Source organism: Cavia porcellus, unplaced genomic scaffold (assembly GCF_034190915.1).
Source record: "Cavia porcellus strain 051 isolate PalLab524CR breed Dunkin Hartley unplaced genomic scaffold, mCavPor4.1 scaffold_13, whole genome shotgun sequence".
NCBI lineage: Eukaryota > Metazoa > Chordata > Mammalia > Rodentia > Caviidae > Cavia > Cavia porcellus.
The window spans coordinates 44,124,808-44,145,630 of NW_026947496.1; positions in this window are offsets into that span (position 1 = coordinate 44,124,808).

Below are 20,823 nucleotides of genomic sequence, written 5' to 3' on the forward strand. Positions count from 1 at the left end.
AAACAATGACAATTGCAAAGACAGTATGAGCTTCAGTGGTTTCTAGGAGTTTATCAAGACAGAAGGAAAAATGAATGATCACAGGAACATTTTAGGAAAGTGTTCTCTGTAATATAACTGTGAATAAAGAAACCTGCAATTGTTATTTATCCATAATTAGCTCATAGATCATTACATACAGAAAATTTTGGAAGAAAAGTGAAACATAGTGCATTCAGATTTCTAAATGATCAGATTTACAATGTTAAGAAACCAGAAAGGAGCATGGGTTGTGATAAGAAAATGTAACTTTATTACACATAGATGAGACACCTTTCAAAAGAGAGTGGGAAAAAAATGAGTCAATTTAATAAATTAGTTAAGTCAGTAAAGCTAATGGCAAAAGGAAATAATAATTTTATTTAAGTTGGTAGTTTATAAAAAATATTACTGTTAATTATAACACTGTTCTACATCTGTGCCAGAATCAAACAGTGAAGTAAGTGGAAGATAATAGATGTCAGGATATTTACTATTTTAAACCTGGTTGTTTCAGATAAGCCAGGGAAGTTCAGAATGATCCATGTAAGTTGGCATATTTAGCTTTATATAGAAACAGATGAGTAATGAGAAATATTTAAAATATTTTTAAATGTGTGCATATGTACAGGTTAACATGCATACTCCTTTTCCTGTCAGCTGAGACAGAATAAAACTTTTTAGGAACCACAAGAACAACTTGATTGCAAACTATTATCTCATACTCTTCTAATCCGAGGGGGAGGAGAGAGAGAGAGAAAGAGAGAGAGGGAGAGGGAGAGGAAGGAAGAAAGGAAGAAAGGAAGGAAGGAAGGAAGGAAGGAAGGAAGGAAGGAAGGAAGGAAGGAAGGAAAGAAGGAAAGAAGGAAAGAAAGAAGGAAGGAAGGAAGAAAATAAAGAGTCAGGGATTTTGGAAGTAAATTCTAGAACCCAAACAGGAAATGCACAAATGTGGGTGGAGCATTTTGTAGTTCCAAAAAGTAAAATACTCCTAACCAACAAAGAAACAAAAGAAATTGACATCGGTGAGGCTAGTTCAAAAAGCCAGGAGCTCCCAATGGCCCAAGTTGAAGCAATTCGACCAATAAAATTATTGGATCACAAAACAAAGTACAAAATTAATACCCAAAAGTTGATGATGGGATAAATAAGTGTATGAATAAAGAAAACTGAAGATGAAAGCCTCCCATACATCAAAATTCAAAATAATTTATCTAGACACACTTCACTCAAGATGGGGTATTTCTCCTTTAGTTTGAGCTGGACATAGTGAATTCCTTCCAAAGAAGCTAGGATGGAAAGCAGAATAAAAATCCATTTAAACACAATCTCAATTATAGGATTTAGGTCATTTTCAATGACATGGAATGTGAATATGACATTGATAAGATATAAAAATAGCTTTTTACTATTATAATCCTCTTCCTTGAGATAGTCAGCTTTCTCTCACTGAAGCCAATACTGAGATAATCAGTTAAGAAAGAGAAAGTATTTTTTTTTGTTTACAGTTTTGGAGGTTTTCTTCCAAGATCAGTCAGCCACATTTCTTCTGGGCCTGTGGCTAAATAGCACAGAACCGGCAAGAGCTTGTGGTGGGTAAGGATGCTCAATACATGGCATCCGGGAAGTAGAACAGTCAGGAGGAGACTGGGGTACCAATGTCCCCTTCAAGGATATCCCTCAGTGTCCTATCTGCCATGAGACCCTGTCTCTTGAAGGTTCCATTACTTCCCAATAGAACCAGCTTGGAGATCAGGCCACCAACAAATGGGCTTTGGAAGACACTAAGGATTCAAACCATAGGACTTCCTAGGCTAGAAAACAATCTAATTATGAGAAAGAATCTTCAAAGAAATTCCAGTAAAGGTGCATCCTACCAAAACAAATACCTGATTAGAACTGTTCGAAACTGTCAAGGCCATCAAAAATAGGGAATTCTAAGAAATGGTTATAGTTGAAAATATGATGCTTAAGGAGGAATGTCTGCTAAATCATCTGGTATGGTGAATAGGCTTTTGGGCCAGGAAAAAGGATATTCATTGAAAACTAAGGAAATCTGAGTAATATGTGGACTGTGATAATCCTGTGTAAATATTACTTTATGAATTATATATGATGTATACATAAAGGGTTTATAATAGGACAACTGGGTTGCCATCTTATTTTTCTTCACATCTAAAATTACTCTGAAAAGGAAATTTGAAATTCTTTTTAAAAGCTATAATTTATTTGAATTTAGTAATACCTTTTCTGAATAAAAACCCTGAATGAGGAGTTGTTTTGTTTTGTTTTGTTTGCTTTTGGGTCCTTGGAGGTATGGCTTTGTACTAACCTGTGTCATTCAGCTTTTTTGGGGAGAAAGAAATCTTAATTTATTTCATGATTTCCCTATGTACATCTTTTTTGCACCTGATAATCTGATTATTTCTTTTTTTTCTACCCATTTTAGAATGATATCCTTAGATGTGATTTTAATGGTAACATATTGGTCTGCTGACTTGATCCCTGCAGGTTGATGTTTAGCTATTGAGTCGTTAGTTATCAAATAACTGCATTGTCTCTCATTTACTAAAATTCAGACTAAATTAATGTTAAACCATTTGCTATCTTATTAGAGGTCATTAAGCTTCAGTTTCACTGCTCTGTTTGTGTTTTCCTTTTTTTTATGGTACTGGAAATCAAACTCAGGACTTTGTGTTTGTCAAGCAGATACTTATGCCTCTGAGCTCTATGCCCAGATTCACTGTTGTTTGATTGGAAAATTTCTTTTGATTTATCTTAATTTGACGATTTAGTTTTTTTCATTTCTAGTGTGTGATTAATATTTACATAGGCAAATACATTAAATACACTTATGTTATGTTATGTTAATTACTTAGAACCAGGAATTAAACTCACCACTTTGTGCTTTTCAGGCAGGCACAGCACCACCATGCTGTATCCCTGGCTTGCTTGTGTCATTTTTATGCGCATTAATTCTGATAATTTTTGGAATAGAAAATAATTCTAATAATTTTCGTGGTAGAATATCACAATGCATGTTACTATTTCAGTTCACTTCTCTGAATATTAACATCTTGTTACTTAATGTGAAAAAATATGAATTTTCATTCTTTAGAATTATATGCTTGTTCAAAGTTAAATAATATTTTACAAAAATTTATTTACATATTAAAAATCTAAGCTTCATACGGTTTTCAACTTAATGCATTATAGTCAGCTACAGTCTTCATACAAACTCAGATGAAACACAGAAGTCACATTTTTCAAATTTTGGTGTACATACAGGCAATCACATACATGCTTGAACAGGTGTCTAATATATTTTATAGTAGAAAAATTATGCTATTACTTTCCCCTTCTTTTTGACAAAATTTGAAGTCCTCAAAATTTATAAAATCTTTGTAGGGTTCATTTGGTGGTCATGAATTTCTTCAGTTGTTCTTTATCATGGAAGTTTCTTATTTTTCCATCAATTTTTAAAGATAGTTTTGCAGGGTACATCAATCTGGGCTGGAAGTTGTTTTTTTCCAAGATTTGAAACACTTCACTCCAAACTCTTCTTGACTTAATGGTTTGTGTTGAGAAGTCTTCCATGATTCTGAAAGGTTATCCTCTATACATTATCTCTTTTCTCTAATACTCTTTCATATTCTGTACCTGTACTGAATTTCTAGGATCTTGATTATTATTATATGTTGGGAGGCGCTTGTAGGTTAATAGATGCAGTTTGAGATTATGCTCTTGGGTGAAATGGTTAGGACTCATATTGGTAAATATCATGTTATCTCCTAGCTTAAAATACTGAAAGAATTAATGGGATCTAAATGTGCAATAGATACTATGAAAGTGATAGGGAGGAAACATCTAAAACTGAAGATGGTAACCATTGCTGGCTTCCTATTACACTGTTTTGAAATACTGTAAATGCTTTCGTTCTTTTATTTTCATTGGTTTTATTCTGTTTTGTTTTGTTTGATTTTATTACATTTGATTGTATAGATATTCACAGATTTTTCCTTAGAACCTAACTAATAATTGTTTGTGCAACCCTCACAACAATGTAGAAACTGAAAATATCCTCTGCAACTATTTTTTGGTGGGAAGTTTACAAGTAGTCAATCCGAGACAATGTTACTAAATTTTCCTTGCTGCTGATTGGCTGCTGCCCTATCCCGTCTCTTGCTGATTCACCAGCTTTCTTGCATCAGGATAGGTTGCTGTACCACAGGTAGCTGCCTCTAATGTTCTTGATTTTTGCTTTTTTTAAAGCCCTAAGATCCCTATGGTGCTGCCGAAATGCCCTGCATCTTCTAATGTTTTATTAACACAGTGTTTATTAAATTACACTATATAACTGCCGAAAACAGCCATTTTTATGGTTTAAACTATAAAAAGTGCATTAATAAGCTTATTTCTAGCCATATTTGAAATCCATGGTCTTTCTCAACTTGCAGGTGCTCCACGAATTTGGGGGATTCACAGTGTGTGAGTAACCTGTGTTAGAAAGACAGAACTGGAAAGTAGGTCTTTTGGCTGGAAAGTGATCATTGCTGAAGTTTATGAACAAAATTGTAGCTGAGGAAAGTTTTATGGATGAGATTTTATAGTTTTCCAGATTTTTCTCTGGAAAAGATCAATATAGTCTTAATTATGGGAATTGATTGTGAAAATCAGTCTTATTTTAAAAAGCCAAAAACATAACATACAAAATAGCCAATAGAAATAAAAATTGGCCAGAAATAAATAATGCTAGAAATGGGTGTCATTTTCAGCCAACAATAATAAAAATGCCTGTAGTTTTCAGACCACACTGTGGCTAGTGAAACTAATTGTCTTCTCTAAATCAGTAGAAGTGATAGTGTTGAAGCAAACTAGCACTCCCCCCTCCTTTTAATCTCTTACCCTTACAGCATGAAGCAGTGGAAAACCTTGTGTGGTGATGGCTTATAATAAGTAAGAAGAAGAAAAAAAGATATTTAAAATTATTCAAAATATTCTTATGTAAGATTGTCTTATTATTCAAATAAAATCCTGTGTTATATACATTTTTATTATTGTTTTTTCATTTTTTAAAATGTACATGAAGCATTGAGGAATTATTAATATTACTAATATATTAATTATATTGAATATAGTTTGCAGTACTGGTTTTTACATTAATTATGGGTATTAATTTTCTCCCATGTGAATGCATGTTTATTGTTATGGTTAGATCCCAAATATCCCGCACATTCTCATGTGCTCAGAGGTGGATCTTTTGGAGTGGATTAGATAAGAGAGTGCTTATTTTGATCAATGTGTGCCACTGGATGGGTGGCCTGATTAGTGCTGTTTCACTAGGGGTGTCATCCTGAATGGTGTATTTCTTTTCCTAGCTCCTCCCTTTTCTCTATATTTCCTGGCTGCCATAATGTGAGCAGCTTTCCTTAGCTGGGCCCTCTTACTGTGGTTTTTCTGTCTTGGAGCCAGTTAATTCACTAAACTGTAAGCATTGGCTATTTTGTCATCTTGTTGAGAAAGTGACACTTCTTAATAGCTACCCGTCTTCTCAGTGGCTGATTATAGTTAAAATTCGAGTAGGTCAGTACATCATAAAGGCTGGAAGAAAGTGTATTCCTAGTCCTGTTTCAGGAAACATGAAAGTAGGAAGAAAAAGCTGCACATTGAGGGCTACTTTACCGCGGAGAAAACAAGGAAATAGGGCTTTCCCCGGGATTATCTTTGTTTTGGGTATTTTATTTCTCATGATTTTACTTTGTTTTCTGTTTGAGCAATTAAGATGAACAGTCACTTTCTTTCTGTCTGTACTGGGCTACAATATTTTTAAAATAATCTGAGAAATTCAAAGCTGGGAAAACTGGACCCAGAAAGAAAAATCTTCAAAATGCCTTTCTGGAAAATCTCTACTAAAAGTTCAGCAGCAAATAACAGATTAACAGACCCAAAAAGGCATGATTAAGATGCCTTCATTGTTGTTGACTTATATAATAGAAACAACAGTTTGAACTTTCAGAGTTCTTTTCATGATTCTAACATAAGAAATGTAAGCACAATAGAAAATTTACACATGAAAATCCTCCGTTTAAAGGAATTTAAGTGATGTACTAAGGTCATGTATGATAGCTGATAAACTTGTCAAGGACAAACATCCAGAATTGATCATGATATCTAGAACAGTATGATATCTGGGTAGCATCAATATTTTGGTAGAAATGAATTTTGGCAAGCAACATAAACAAAAACTACAGTGTCCCGTTTCTCAAGAATACTTACTGCATCCATCATTCCTGCTGCTTTCTGAAGTAGCTCTGTCAGTACTTTTACACCAAAATTTTTAGGGACTACAATAAAAAAAGATATTAGTGAATGCTACTGCTGAGCACCATCCAATGGTAAAATTATTTAAGTGTGTCCTCCTCCACACTGTTCAGTGAATCTGGCCCTGTGCAACTTCTGCCACTTCACTAAACTCAAAATGACAAGGAAAGGTAAATGCTTTGAATTGATGCAAGACATTGAAAGAGGTACCACAGCACAAATAAAGATCCAAAAGAGAACTTCTAGAACTGATACAAAAAGTGGCAAACGTGACTATGGGATAAATTTATTTTAAGCAAGGAGTAGTTTCTTAAGAGAGATTAACAATAATGTGTCTTTTCCTACAAATTCTTAAATTTAAATACTATATTTTTCAATCAAGCTTCAAATTTCATATTTTCATGTCTCTTAATGATAAGCCCCTTTAAACATGTAAACTTGAAGAGAACTATATATACAATCATAGTGTTAATTAAACATTAGACTGCTAATTTTATAATCATTTGATAGTTTACTAATAGATGAGTAATATTCATGGACTGTCTACAAGGTATCTTCAACTGTGCTGATTGTTTTTTGCACATTATTGTACTTCATTTTAAAACCTCACTGTGAAGCGCACACTATTATTGCAACAATTTTCCTAATGGAAAAAATGAATTTAAAATAGCTAGTGCACTGTCTGATATCACATAAAATGTAGTATTAAAATTTGAATTTGAGACCATCTCTGATGACTGCACAATCTAAAGCTAGAAAAACACAGATGTCAGATACTTTCATCAATATAAACACCTTGCTCTGGTTCTTGCTAAAGATCTTGCCTTTCTACTTTCTGTTATCATTATACTCTTTGAATAGTTGTTTAATAAATATTTCGCTTTAGGTTTTAAAATGTTTTGTTTGAAAAGAAGCACATTATAATTTTGTAACTCTTTTCTATCTAAAAGGAAAAATACACAAAGTATTCTATGCTGCTCATCAGATGCATTTACAACTTAGATTCTCTGTCTTACCTTCTCTCTCTTGTGCTTTCTCTCTAAATATATATATATATATATATATATATATATATTTCAGGGTTTTAAACTTTCATTGTTTATCACATAAAAATTCTCCTTAGTAATTCACTCTTGTTAATGGAGGATATTTTGTGATTTGAAGGAGCAGTCAAAGTACTGTATTTAATTCATGGTTTGTCCTATATAAATATGAGCTTCATTTTCTGTTGGCTAAAGGGAAATGAAGGTGGTAGAACATTTTAGACTGCTACATTAGACTAAGAACAGTCTAAGGGTAATTTCTCAAACAAGTAAAGTTTGATCTGATATTGTCAATTTTTGCAGTATTACAGAACTCATCTTTTAGCAGATTGTCAAGTGAGGCATTTTGAACACACTCTTCCTGAGCCATTCTTTGCTAATTTCTGAACATTTTTTATGCACTTGAAATACCATAGTCCAGGAATATATTCAAGAGGATACTTTAAGTGTTGGTGACTCATAGTTGCATCATGTAAAAAGGACAGAAGCAACTCAGTAAGGAAAGTTACTTTTATGATGAAATCCACATATTGAACAGAGAAAAAGTAAGGATTGAAACTGCTATCTTCTCTTTCTACTCATATGAATCCAGATCTCTTAGAATTTGACAGTGGACAATACCACAAAGAGAGACATTTTTGTTACCTTTATGGATGTTTCTATTTCTTCTCTAATACTGACCGTGATTTTGAATCATTCACAAATTCAAATCTGTGCACTAAACTACAAATATACAAAACAAAAATAATATTGAGTGCAACTCTCTTTGTTCCTGTCTCAGGAAGTCATTCTAAGTAAAAACTATGATAGCATTTATTATAGATGCATGCTTAGCACACCTCTTTCTCCAGCTGTTTCCCCTCTATTCTCTGGTAGGAAGATGGAGGATGTGGGCAACATTGCAATGAGATCTTGCACTGAACCTCTCCTGACATCAGTGCTACTCCAGAGAGGATGAGGGAAGTAGCTGTGGTTGTACGTTTTCTTTATCCTCTCATGTTTGGGTGGGGTAGGCTAGGATTGTAAAGGAAAAAAAAAAAAAAAAAAAAAAAAAAAGCTTTTGCCAGCCCTTTGCAAATTTCTTAGCTAGGGAAAAGTGAATATTTCTTGGTAGTGTTATTTTTTTCTTTTATGTTTATTGGCGACTCCCCATCAAGGGTACCCCAGAGGGGGAAAGGGAAAAAAAATGGCAACACCAGACAACTCCCTGCCGTGTTGCTCCACACCCAAGTCTCAAGGGCCCTAAACAGTTTATCTTCTTTTCTTACACTTTGGAATCTTCCTATTGCTTGCTTGATGTATTACGTTCAGAGTTTTTAATGTGTATTGAGTAGAATTCAGAGGGAAAAATGTGCCTATCTTTTCTAGTCCAGAACAAGAACAGACTTTTAAGTGCATTGAACACAGACTTTCTTTTAGCCTGTGACCCTGGATCAGGTTGAAGGGGAAACGACATGTGTAAGTAGTAAAAAAATAAATAAATAAAAATTTTTATTCTGTAGATTAACTGTCCTGTAGGATGGAATAAAATATTTTAACTCTCTTGTAATTTTTAGGTGTTTCTGGAAGCTTGGAGTTACTTTCCAATATTGTTTGCTATTTTTTAATCATTTCACATTTTTCAATTGCTAATATCCAATATTTATATTTTAAGTGATACATGAGAGACCAAAGTAAAATATTTTGTTGTATTAAAAGCATTTATTGAAGTTATAGATAATGTTATGATCCTTTTTACATAAAATAGATTTTAATGTGATTTCACTAATACAGGCTATCATTCAATTTATTATTTTTTCTTCTGGAGATATATATATATATATATATATATATATATGCTGCTATAAACATGGGTGCACATATATCACTGTGGTAGGAAGTATTCAGTTCTTCTGGTAATATGCCTAGAAGTGAAATAGCTGGAACAAATGGAACCTCCAATACCAGCTTTCTGAGAAATCTCCAGACTGACCTCCACAATGGTTGCACCAGTCTACACTCCCACCAACAGTGCAGGAAAGTTCCTTTTTCCTCACAGCCTCGCCAGCATTTGTTGCTGGTAGTTTTCTTGATCCTGCCCATTCTTTCTGGAGTGAGATGGAGTCTCAGTGTGGTTTTAATTTGCATTTCTCTAATGACCAATGATGATGAACGTTTACTTCTTTCATGAGGATAATTCCTAAATATTTCATTTTTTTGTTTGCTAATGTGAAGGGTGTGGCTTCTCTTTTTTCTCTCTCTGTTATCTTGTTAGTGTATAAAAATGCTATTGATTTTTAAGTATTGGTTTTGTATCCAGAAACATTGCTGAATTTATTTATTATATCTAGGAGTTTTTCAAGGGATTTTGGGGGTCTTCTATGTAGAGTATCATGTCATCCACAAATAATGATAATTTAACTTCTTCTTTTCCTATCATTACCCCTTTTATTTCTCTTTCTTGTCTAATTGCTCTGGCTAGTATTTCCAGTACTATATTAAATAGGAGAATTGATAAGGGACATCCTGTCTTGTGCCTGATTTCAAGGTAAATGGCCTTTTGGCCATTTAGTATGATATTGGCTGTTTGTTTGTCATAGATGGCCTTTATCATATTAGGGTAAAGACCATCTATTCCAATTTTCTGTAAGGTTCTTACCATGAATGAATGTTGGACCTTATCAAAAGCTTTTCTGCATCTATAGAAATGATCATGTGGTTCTTACTTTTGGCTTTATTGATATGGTGGATTACATTTATTTATTTACATATGTTGAACCATTCCTGCATGCCTGGGATAAATCCCACTTGGTCATGGTGTATAATCTTCTAGATGATTTGCTGCATCCTATTTGCTAACATTTTTGAGGATTTTGCATCTGTGTTCATTAGGGAGACTGGCGTATAGTTCTCTTTTTTAGTTGGGTCTTTCTCAGGTTTTGGTACTAGAGTAATATTTGCGATGTGGAATGATTTAGGTAAGATTTCTTTCCTTTCAATTTCATTGAACAGTTTGAATAGTGTCGGCATTAAGTCTTCTTTGTATTTCTTGTAAAATTCTGCAGTGAATCCATCTGGGCTTGGGCTCTTCTTTGTAGGTAAGGACTTAATTACATTGTCAATTTCATTAATAGAAATTCAGTTATTCAGCAGTTTTACATCTTCTTGACCTGGCTTTGGTACTTCATATGTTTCTAGAAATCTGTCAATCTCTTCTGTATTATCAAATCTATGAGAGTAGAAGTTTTCAAAATAGGTGTTGATGATCCTCTGTATTTCTACAGAATCTGTAGTGATTTCACCTTTTTCATTCCTTATTGCATGAATTTGAACTTTTCTTCTTTTTTAAAATAAGTTTGGCTATGAGCTTATCAATTTTATTTATTCTTTCAAAGGACCAACTCTTTGATTCATTGATTCTTTGGATTGTTTTCTTAGTCTCTATTGCATTAATTTCTGCTCTGATTTTTATACTATCACATATAATATAATATTACATATAATATCCTCTCTTCTTTTGGTATTCGGCTTGACTTGTCCTCTTTTTCTAGATGCTTGAGGTGTAACATCAGGTTTTTTATTTGTATTCATTCTGTTTTCCTGATATGGGAACACAGTGTAATAAATTTTCCTCTGAGGACAGCTTTCATTGCATCCCACAGATTCTGGTAAGTTGTATTTGTATTTTTGTTTGCTTGTAGGTATTGTTTAATTTCTTCTTTAATTTCCCCTGTGACACACTGATTACTCAAGAGTGTGTTATTCAGTTTCCATGTATTTTTGGGAATTTTGCAGTATCTTTTTTTTATTAATTTCTAGTTTCATGGAGCTATGATCTGATAACATGCATGGGATATTTTCAATTCTTTTGCATTTAAATATGTTTTGTGGGCTAGTATATGGTCTGTTTTAGAGAATGTCCTATCTACTGCTGAGAAGAATGCATATTCTGATGTTATTGGATGGAACATTCTGTATATATCTGTCAAGTCCATTTGTTCTTTTAATTCTTTGCTGATTTTCTGTCTGGTTGATCTGTCCCTTGGTGTCAATGGTGTGTTAAGGTCTCTTGTTATAATTGTTTTATTGCTAATTTGGTTTTACATTTCTATTAATAGTTGCTTTATAAACTGGGTGATCTGGAATTTCATGCACATATATTTAAGATTGTTGTCTCTTCCTGAGGTTTTCCCCTAACCAACATGTAATGACCTTCTTTATCTCTTCTGATCATTCTTGTTTGAAGTTCACATTGTCTGCAAACAGAATAGCTACCCATTCTTTCTTTTTTTTTTTTTTTTTTTTTGGTTCCGGTTGCATGAACTATTGTTTTCCATCCTTTGACTTTCAGTCTCTGAGTATCATATTTGGTTAGATGGCTTTCTTGTAGACAGCATATGGTTGGATGTTTTTTCTTGATCCATTCTGCCAGTCTGTTTCTTTTAATTGGTGCATTGAGATCATTTACATTAATAACTGTTCTATATTGGTTTATTGTTGACATGTTATCTTTCAGCTGTTGCATCTTTATCTTTCCATTCTGATCAACTGTCTGCTTTGCTTAGTGTTTTATTCCTAAGTGTATCTAAACTGTCTTTCAGTATTCTTTGCTGGGTTGGCATGGTGATCATGAAGTTCTTCAGCTGTTCTTTGTCATGGAAGTATCTTATTTCTCCTTCTATTTTGCAGGACAGTTTTGCAGGGTACATCAGTCTAGGTTGGAAATCATTTTCCTTTAGGATCTGAAATACTTCACTCCATGCTTTTCTTCACTTTATTGTTTGTGCTGAGAAGTCTGCTGTGATTCTGGTAAGTTTTCCTTTATAGGTGGTCTGTCTTTTGTCTCTGACAGATTTTAATATTCTATACTTATGTTGGATATCTGGGATGGTGATTACTATATATCTGGGTGCAGTTTTATTTTGGTTATGGCTATTTGGAGTTCTATATGCTTCACTGATCCTGATGTCAGTTTCCATTCTCATGTTTGGGAAATTTTCACTATTACCTCTCTAAATATCCTCCTGACATCCTTTATATTTTCTCCTTTTTCATTTATCCCTATCAGTCTTATGTTGTTTTTCTTTGCATCATCTTGCAGCTGTTGAATTTTTATTTCCTGATTCCTTGTTATTTTTAAAGTATCTTTCCTTTCCTGTTCACTAGCTGCAATCCTGTCTTCAAGGTCTGAAATTCTATCTTCACTTTCATTGAGGTGGGTTTTACAACTTTCAATGGAATTTTTGATTTCTTGTACATCTCTTTGCATCTGCTTCATGTATTCTGTTTGTTTCTTATATTGTTCATCCATGGATTCTATCTTTTGTTTGGTTCCTCCAATTTTTTATCTGTCTCTTTTTAGATATTTTCAGCATCTCTTTCATTTGTTTTATCATTTCTTCTTTTACCTGGGAGATTATTTCTAATTTGAAATCCCTTAAAGCTTCCCGGAGTTGCTTCTTTATTTTAGTTGCTAATATTTCAGGTATTTCAGGTGTATGGCATATGTTTTATTCTATGTACATAGCTCCTAAGGCTTCTTGGGTTGGGCTGGAGGCCTGATATTTTATTTTGGTTTTTTGTTTTGTCATTTTCTATATTTCTGTGTTCCAATTGTTATTCCAAGGCTTCCCCTTGGAAATCCCCTTCTATGCTCTCATCTTCCGGGACTCTGGCTGCCCAGTTCCCTGGATTGTGAGTGGGTCACTGGGGATGGAGCAGGCAGGGCCAAGCCCTGTTGTGCTGGTCCTATGTGGCAGGAAGCTGCAAAGTTCCTTGGCCTGAGGGTACTCGGGATGATACATAAACGCTCACCCCAGGCCTCCCAGTCTCCAGAGTTCAGTGTGCAGGAAGGCAAGCCCAATTCCCTGGAGCTAGTCCAGTCCCTCTTATTTTCAAAAAAGAAGATTTGAGTCTTTCTGATTTTGCTACAGTATCAAAATCTTGTCTTTTATTTCCTCCTATTGTTTTTAAAACATGACATCAGAATGTCTGTCATGGAACCAATTTTGCAATAACTCATCTGAATGTCTACTTGTGGGCATTCTTCTATTTACACTTTTAGATATCTGGCACACAGATATTTCCTTGAATTAAACCACAATACACCATCATTTAGAGACTGATTTTTTTGGTAAAAATTAATCTTTCTTAACTTCTACTTTTATCATATGCATTTTTAAATATAAATATAGTTCATTTGTTCAATATGTGGTATAATGTTCAGGATAGTTAGTTTCAAAATAACAAAAAAGGGGCTGGAGATTTAGCTCAGCGGCATAAGCGCCTGCCTTGCAAGCAGGCAGCCGTGAGTTCGATCCCCGGTACCGATAAAAAGGAAAAAGACAAAAAAAAAAAAAAAAAAAAAAAAATAACAAAAAAGTACTAGCACCGAAGAATTTACAACTGTTTAGAATATATCCCACAGCCCTGTTGCTTCTAAGTTGATTTCAAAGTTGTTTTTGGGAGATTGTAGGAATTGTAAGAGGTGAAGCTTAGGGGAAGATCTTTAGGTCTTGCAGTTGGACCTACAAAGAGCTCTTCCTGTCTTTTGCTTCCTAGCAAAGAAGTGAGCATTTTCTCTGCCACACATGCCTCATCATTCCCACTCGATACTCTTACAGATCTGAAAGCATTATGTCTACTTCATTATGAACTGAAACCTGTAAAACTACAGATCAAAATAGATATTTTCTTTTTACAAATTAATTATGTCAGTTATTTTTAATAATGATGGAAAGCTGACTAACAAAATAGTGTATTATACTGTCTCCAATATTCCTTATTGATGAAAGGTTATCTCAAGGAAATATTGTAGTCATGAAGAGTTTGGTATATTGATTGTGGAAGTAGTTCCACCGAACTACAAAGAACAAAAATTCAGAGTATTTCATACAACACACACACACACACACACACACACACACACACACACACACAAACAGAGTTAACCATAAGTATAGCATAAACATTCTTGGTGAAATCTGGTAATGTCTTTGCCTTGTGCCATTGTTGTCATTCTAAGGAACACTCATTCACCTTTGATAACACTATAGTTCTATATGGCCATTAGTGGACAAAGAGTAAATAGCGCATAGGAAATTTCTAAAATTTTCCACAAACTGTTCAATTTACAGTTAGTTGGAAACAAAAAGATAAACAAAATTGTCCTTTTTCAAGAGATATATTTCTATATTATTAAGAAAGTGATACTTTTTATTAATATATCCAATCTATATTTCTAAATTGAGCTATAAGGTGTTCCTGTAAAGTTCACTAACAAATCTCCCTTTTTATGCTGCCATCTGGAAGCAAGATTTCCTCTCCATCAATGGATGTCTTCTCATAGTGTGTTCCACATGGCTATTTTAGCCTCTGTATGGTCAAATTATTGATCTTTTAGCCAAAAAAATAATATTTCCTTATTAGAGGGTCCACTGCATTTTGCTTAAGTTGTATAGAAAATATTTTTGCATTATCATTTTTATCTGTCTTAGCTATTTTTTTCCATTGCTGGGACAAAATATCTGCCAACCAAAGTTCAAGGAGGAAAAGTTTATTTAGCTTATAGTTTATAGCGTTTCAGTGTGTAATTGGCTGGATCTAAGGCAAGGTGAATGGCAGACAGGCATTGCTGAGAAACACTTCAGGGTGGGCAGAAAGTAGCAAAATAAGCAAAGAAATGACCACAAAGCTTTCTATCCTTTATATGTTATGCAGGCTACTTAAGGCAGGGAGCAATCATGCCTTCTATCCTAGGTATCTGGATCCTAGCATTGCGCTATGAATCAATCACACACTCCAGATCCACTCACCTCTGAAAAAGCCTCACATATGACTACATGAGGCTTTATGGAGACTTTTAAAAATAAGCTGTAACATTCTGCTCTTGACCCCGAAAACATCATGAATATTTCTTTTTGAAAAATGCATTTGTTCTATGTCTAAGAGTTGCAAAAATTCCTAAGTTTCAGCATTGCTGAAAAGCCTGAGTTCAAAGTCTCTTCAGAAATTTAAAGCAAATTGTTAACTGGGAACCACCATCTAAATGACAAAAAAGTTTAACAATTTAACATTAAATGGCACAAGATAGGCATTTCTATTTCAAACAGAAAAATAGAGAAATACAAATGAAAGGGAACAAAACCTGTCCAAAATTCAGCAGGGAAAATATTCTGCAGTTCCACTCTGGTATACAAGGCAATCTATGATAAGATGTGAACTCCAAAGGTCGAGGGTGGCTCTGCATATATAGCTCCCATGGACTCTCTCTTGAGCTAAAACTGGTCTCTCCTTGGAGTTTTCTTCAGACTCTCCATATTCCTGGCTTCTTCAAACTTTTAGGGTTTTCATGACATCTTTTGTTTCACACTCATAGCTTCACACACTGCCTTCTGAGGCGCACAACACCTTTCAGGCCTTCTTTTGAACTCTGGATAGAAGCCTTCCCAACTCCATAACTATTCCATTCTGCACACATCTAAAACCAGCATCACATGTATGGCACAAAGCTCTTCTGCTGGGTGAAACCATAGCCAGGCTGCCTTGTTACTGGCTATAGGGAATCAAGTGCCTATGAACTAAATTCTGAGGAACAGTTTCTCTAGGCTGACTACATTCTGGAACATGATTCTCTGGGAGTCTCTTCTCAAAGTAAAATATTTCACCTTTGCAATGTTGAGGCTGCAAAGTGTAGAATCTTGCTACTTCTTGAAGTAGCCTCACACCATATTTTCTATTATCCTATTCCTTCATAGAATTCAAGATTTCATCTGCTCTATCTTTGCAGTCCACATCTCTACTAGAGCTTCCTTCCTAGCCAAACTCAAGACATTTTATATCATTCTGCCAGTGGCCTCTTTGCACTTGATTCTCAGCATAAATCTCATTAAAAGTCCATAACAGTAGCTATGACACTGCCTCAACATTGTACTTCCTTGAAAATTCTTCTGTCAAATTAATTAATCTACCACCGTTAATCTCAGTCTCAGGCAAATTCACTGGGAAAAAGCAAAATGCAGACAAAATTTCTGCCAAGGCATAACACACACTGTCTGGAGTCTGAAAACCAATGCAGTCCTTCTTCTCAGCAGATATTCCTCAAGCCTGGTCTTTACTGGCAAAAATTCTATCAGCATTCTGGTCTTATAAGCTCTGACCAGAATCCCTCATCAAGTGCAGCTCTAGGCATTACAGCTCTACTTTTTTCATTTGGCATCTCCAAACATTTCCTAACTTCCCTTCCCACAAGGCAGTTCTAAAGGCTTTTGAGCACCATGGCCAGGTTCCATCACAGCAATGACCTCACTTTACTAGTACCAAATTGTGTCTTAGTTACTTTTCTTGTGGATGAGAATATATATTCAACACCCAAATTTAATGGGAAAAAAACCTCATTTATCTTACTGTTCACAGATGTTTCATTCCATAATCAGCTAACCCCAGGCAGGATGACTTGACAAAGGGGCATGGCGGAGCAAAGCCAGTTCATGGTAAGCAGAAGACAACAAAAGCAAACAAGCAAGGAAACATAGTAGTGTATTTTTGTCCCCTTTGTATTGTCCCAGCTACACTGGGCAGGTGACACTCACATTAGAAAATGAATAAAGTAATATTACCTTGATTTTAAAATCTTCTGCTAAAGAAATTACTAGATGCTCTGTAGTCAACATATAATTAGTATAAATTTAGCAGGGTAGAATTTGGTGGGCAAGCCTAGCACTGAGTCATGATCCAGACCCTTGTGCATGCTAAGCAAGTCCACTGTGAGCTATGTTTCAAGACCAAATTTAATTTAACTACATCTCTGTTGTATTTTAATTTTTTCAGTGTATATCTTTATGTAAAATTTTGATCTTTTATCTTTCACTTAATCTGTCATCACAGATGACACCTTTTGTAGATAATTGCCCATTAAAATGTAGTCATTGTAATCAGTATATTTTGCTTTAATACTATTGCTATCAGTAGGAGAGAAATAAATCTTAGTACGTACACTTAAAATTACCCAATCTTTGACAACGCTTATTGTTGACTGTAAGAATTATAAGAGAAAAATACAATTGCTTCATCATTATTAATATTTTCTAGACATCAATTAGTCTTTTAAAACAGTCAGAATATTATTAGTTAGAAAAATGAAAATATTTTCTTAATGTGAAAGGTTGATTCTTAAATTTTAACATGCAATGAGAATACTTAAGAACATACCATAATTTATTATGATAGTAATGGTCCCAAACTCCTGTCCAATCAAATCTCTTTTTCAGGAAGTTAAATCACTCATTCGGTAAATTCCAAGATAATAATAAATTCCATAATAGGAATTATGATGCAACAGAGGAACTATCATTTTTATGAATTATTTGTGAAATAATTATAAAGTAGTACTTCAAAAATATTTTTGAGAGAATAAAGAGTAGATAATTACTGTAAAATATATATAAAGAAATTTTAACTGAATTTATACTACTGTGTACATTCAATTATTTAAATACTAATTAATTTCAATTACAAAGCAATTTAGGCTATTTGAAACAACAAACTACATGATCTTGAAGCTGTGTAGTTACGTTTCAAAAACAATTACATTTATTCAAGTATATTGAATATATATATATATGTATATAAATCATAAGGGACTTTTAAATTCTCATTCATGATAGCTATCTCTAAGGTAACAGGACATTCACAACAAATAAATTCATACACATAGAATGAAATACAAAGAAGTTGGCAGCACCAATTTTTTGCTGGAATCAAAGCATTCTCAAAATTTCAAGTTATTAATTTTTAATTATATATAAATAAAAAAAGCAAAGTGTTGACAATATTACTGCAAACAAAGAAGAGTGTGTACCTGGCATCAGCAAATACAAAAATGTGTGTGCATATTATTAAAATAATTTAATTCTGATGCCCACACAGCTAGAGAGTCCAAACTGCAAAATCAAAAGTGCAGCAACCAATCCAAGAACATATGGAAATTTAGAACTGCATATGAAATTAGTGGAGAAAATGGAACCATTGAATAAATTGTGTATCCACAGCTATCTGGAATAAAAGGTAAAATTAGAATCATACTTCATTTTCTAGCACAAAATCCAAATGGATTAGAGAGAAATAAGCTTAATTGTGGAAAATGAGTCTGTAGTTCTGGAATTAAACACACATGATTTCCTATATAACACAGAGAAAAATTGTTACTGTGATGTCAATTCAACCATTTAATATAATGTTAGGTATATATATATATATATATATATATATATATATATATATATAGTTAGATTGAGGAAGGCCCTTAGTATTCCTAGTTATTAGAATGTCTTTTGAAGTCATTAATTGCTGTAGCATGTTCATGAATTTTTTGCACTTATTGAGATAACTATTTATTCTTTATTAGATAATTAATATTATAAATAAACTGTTTTCAAATATTAAACCAATTCTGAAATTTAAAATTGTAAATTTTTATGATGAATTGTACCTTCAAAATATATTCATATTACATTTGCTAAACTTTTGATTAAAATTAGTGACTTTTCATGATATAAACTTGCTAGTGACTTTATTAAAATATTTTTATTTGATTTAGGTATTAGAGCTATATTGGTTACATAGAATGAATTGTAAGCATTTTTTTTAGCTAGCATTTTTTCAGTATTCTGGAAGAATATTTAGGTAGAGTTTTGATATCTTTTCTGTGAATGCTGGAATTCTCCAGTAAAGTCATCTAGTTTGGAGTTAAGGCTGGGAATATAGCTGAATGATATATCACTTGCCTGGCACATGTGACAGCCTAGCTATGATCCCAGTATCAATTAAAATTAAAAAGTAATGGTTTAGACATTTCATGATCTTAGAATGTATTCAGGCCTATACATTCATGAGGCTGAAAGATTCCAAAGCAAGAACAAAAGAAAGAATATTCCCTAAAATGCATTGGAATCAAATTATCAAAAGTGAGAAATAGAGAATTTGGACGCATCAAGAAAAAATGACCCATCAAATATAAAGAAATATCCACAGGATAATTGGCAGATTTCTCAAGAAAAAAAAAATACAGTATTTTTTAGACCCAAAAATCCACATATAATTATGAAGTAATGCATTTCAGCACAATAAAATATCAAAGCAGTTATTTTTTTCACTTTAACTTTGTAGACATTTTTAATCTGTTTATAAAGAAAAACTTTATAAATAGAATAAGCTGGAATGAAATAAAAATAATACGTACCAAGTACCTAAATGAACAAGTTATGAGGTTATCTTTTTTAATGATCTTTTCCAAGAGAATTATATTGTGTATTTTGCAAGTTACACGAACTGGAATGAATTAGACATCGTTGTCAGTTACCAAATTGATGGCAGCAAATTTTCATGTCTATTTCTACCTATGCTGTGGAAATAGACACAAGTGTCAACAAGCTCAATAAATGGTTACAGTTCCTTACAGTCCTGTGAAGCAATGTAGCTATAAAGTTAATGCAGCATCTAAAGGTGAGTAGATCTCTCCATTGACACTAGAGACATAACTGGCTCAGTAATGTTTAAGAACAGGAATCTCAGATACAGAATTTAATACTGTTAGAGCTTTGTAAAGTGTTGTCATCATCGTTGATAAGGTTTAAATAAAAAATTCAGCATCACAGATCTAGCACGTTCTTCAGAAGCTCTTATAAAACTGTCAGAATTTTTGAAAAGTTCAGGAATCCATATTGGAGAACGTGATATTGTAGTGAAGATTACTGAAAAGAAAGGAGAATCTTAAGGAAATAATCATAGGTTGAATCATAGAATTTTTCAAATAAGTGTAAGGTTGGATTTCAAAAAGAAATTTTTCATTTGACTAAACATTCAACTTTTAAAAAATGATGGGATTTTAGAATATACTGGCCTTAATTTTTTTTTCTTAAAAATGACTATCCTACTACCGGTAATTCAAATCATTTCCTATGTCTTTATTCTTTTATTTCTTTTTCTTTTTTCTGTTAGTGAGTGGAAACTAAAGTTTTTCTCACCCTCTTTATCATTTTCAAGAAAAATTATTCAGACAACATGTAAGTATAAATCACTGAAAGGAACCTGAAACCTAAGAGCATGAGATGTCAGAACAGATGAAGAGAATATATCCCAAGTTAAGAACTAGGGTTGTCAGAATTCTAATAGCAAGAGATAATGCTCTACCATTTCTTAGCAAAATTGCCTCATCAAGCTGCCAGAATAGTACACATACGTGAGTGCCTAGAGGCTTTTATTTGATATAGGAATTATAGAAGAAAAATTTGGGATAAAAATGATTTCTAACAGAACAATGACGGAGACATCAGTCATCTAATTCTGGGATGATAAAGTGTTATGGCTTATACATAGATGTCCAGCACAGCTCTCATGTGCTCAGACATGGGGTTTTGGGAAGATGATTGGGTTATGGGGTGCTATACTCATTAGTGGATTTATC